Here is a 2781-nt window from a genome sequence, read left to right as displayed (position 1 = left end):
ATAATACAAAATTTTAATTGTCACATAGATCGATATTTGTANCTATTGTTTTAGTCTCGTATGAACTATATATATATATATATATGTAATTATATATATATGCTTTAATAAAAAGAAATTAGAAAATAAAAATATATAAGGAAAATAATAAAGAAGTAATCAATTATTATTGAATTAGAAAGTCTAGAGAAAATAAATATAATATTTCCTTTTGTATAATTATTGTCCTTAATAGTCATTGTGTATGAGGATATATATGTAATTTAATAATTCATAATAGAGTGAGGTCTAGTGAGCAAATTTGAAGGTCCCAATAGCCGCACTCTGTAAAATAATAGAGATGTGTATTAAGAGATTAAAGGTGTGTATTTAAAATTTTTCTATCTAAATCGGTCCAAATGGCTAGGACTTTGTTATCTAAAAACGAGAAATTCTTTTATTCACAACGGTGCAAGCATACACTGATGTATTAACTATCCATATCTATTTGTCCGACCGCCACATTGATCGCACCCAAGCCCAACTCGTCCCTTCAACCCTCTAGCCTCCCTAGCACACCTACAAACAACGTTGCCACCACCAGTTACCCCGCTCTAGATGGCAGTCACAAACCAAGTCATTATGTCTCTCTGATCCGATCTGAACCACTCAGATCTGGTCTTCCCACTACAAGGCAGCGCCATCTCTTGTTGACTGCCTCCTGCTCGTCGGGAGGTCAGTCCTTGCCCCACCCACTAGCCGAGCTTGATATGTTGTTTGACGGCCTCAACGCTTTGCGTTTTGGACAGCGAAGTCGCCCCGCATCCTTCACTTCAGCAAGGATTATTCCATAGACCCAAGGACGCCAACGGCATCATTCGATCCACTTTAATTAGACCGTCCGACAAGTACGCCACGAGGGTGTGCCGTCAGAGGTCGCTCACACTTTTTCTTTTGCGCTCTAGGGTTCGCTCTCAACTAAAAGCTCATGTATCAAGCCACTTATGTTATGACTTATGAATGTTGCCCTAATCTTGACGCATCAAAACCGCCACCATAACAAATGATATATCATCCACCACCAAAATTCAAGAGAACCATCTAAGATCATCGGAACCACATCTACTAAACTAGAATCCAAACAAATACCTATAAATGACAACCATTATCACAATACAACTCAGCACCCCAACCAATTTGACCAAACAACTTAATGCGCCACCAAGATACATCGATATAGAAAAAGACGATGAACCTGATCACAAGAAAAAAGACTAAAAAAAAAACTGAAATTGGACTTCAGGATAGGCCTAAACCCCCCCGTATATCATTGGCAATTGCCGTTTTCAAGTACATGGAAAATGCAGAGGATCCCCACTTACAAGCTATCGCCATTCAAGGGAGGTTTAAGAGGTATCTTCTTTTCCTTTTCTTTTCTGGGAAAGTAGCCAAAGTAGTATAGAAACTTGCGTCATAATCAATGAATATGCTATATGGTGACATTGGTAAACAATAAGTGAGAAAAAGATAGTGACCGAGACCCAGGTCCATTTCAACACTTGACAAGTAAAGAATTGAATGAGGAGACCAAAAACCAGAATCACAGGCGTTAAACTGGGGGGCCTTTCTTCATGCTCTGCCTCGCCCCATGTCATACGCCCCCATTTCATTCATGTCTTTAATAACTCAATGCCTTACGATCCCATATTGCTGTCTTCATCTCCTGCTGCATGCTACGTACATCTTAATCAGCTGTTCACTTCTTCCCGTTAATAAAGCTTATAACAAACTGTACAGTGCAAGAAATGGTCGTCTCAAAATTAGTTCAGTCGATAACTGACTAGCTAAACACTATTATTAATGTACCGTAATGTTCAACAAATTTTATGCAATACCATCTAGTAGATCAAATTAGTAGAGCATGACTTCATGTATTTGTCAACTACATTAAGTCCTTGACTTTCTCTCAAAATTTGATACAGAAGTAATTTGATGCAGAAGTAGACCATGACTTGATGTATTTGTAAACTGCCTTGAGTCCTTGTCTTTCTCTCAAATTAACCTAGTTTTGTATGGAGACAATAGCTATTGAACATTTGAACTAGTGTATTAAATGTATCGAAGTCTTTAAAAAGAAAATGTAACATAGGTTTGTCAGGTCCTATTCACATGCATGCAAATGCAGTGTCGGTACTCAATTAATAGACTTCCCAAACTTCCTAGTTCCTACAACGTGGGATCCTACTACGTGACGCAGATTCAGCGTAGTTCTTAAAGTTGCTCAACCACGCACACAAAGTTAAAACTCATTCATCTCATTAACTAGCAGTAACCAAACCCGAAACACCACCCGATAAATAAGGAGAAGCACGATAAAGAGAAGAAGGGACTGCTGCGTCGAAGAGAGAGCCAAGCACATATGAGACACAGAGAGAGCCGAGCAAAGATCAGACGGAGAAAGAGCGAGAAAAACAAAAGAGGAAAGAGAACATTGAGGTCTGCCGCATGGAATAGGGTTTAATTTGAGGGGAATACACGTTGCTACGTTGCTACTACGTGGAAGCATAGTCCAACACCACACAAATCAGGGTAAACATGTGTCGAAACGTGGTCATGCACTATAATGGCATTGTTGTGATTAATGTCGATCCGGTGGTCAAAAACATATGGTATAAATATCGACGACTAGACAAGTAAACATATCGGTGGTCAAGCATATAATGGCACATTAGCCTCGTAACTAGACAAATATCGACGACTCTAGCCACCGATTCGGCAGCATATGGTATGAATATCAATTCT

The sequence above is a fragment of the Fragaria vesca genome, linkage group LG4, assembly GCF_000184155.1.
Source record: "Fragaria vesca subsp. vesca linkage group LG4, FraVesHawaii_1.0, whole genome shotgun sequence".
NCBI lineage: Eukaryota > Viridiplantae > Streptophyta > Magnoliopsida > Rosales > Rosaceae > Fragaria > Fragaria vesca.
Note: the sequence above shows the minus strand (reverse complement) of the source record.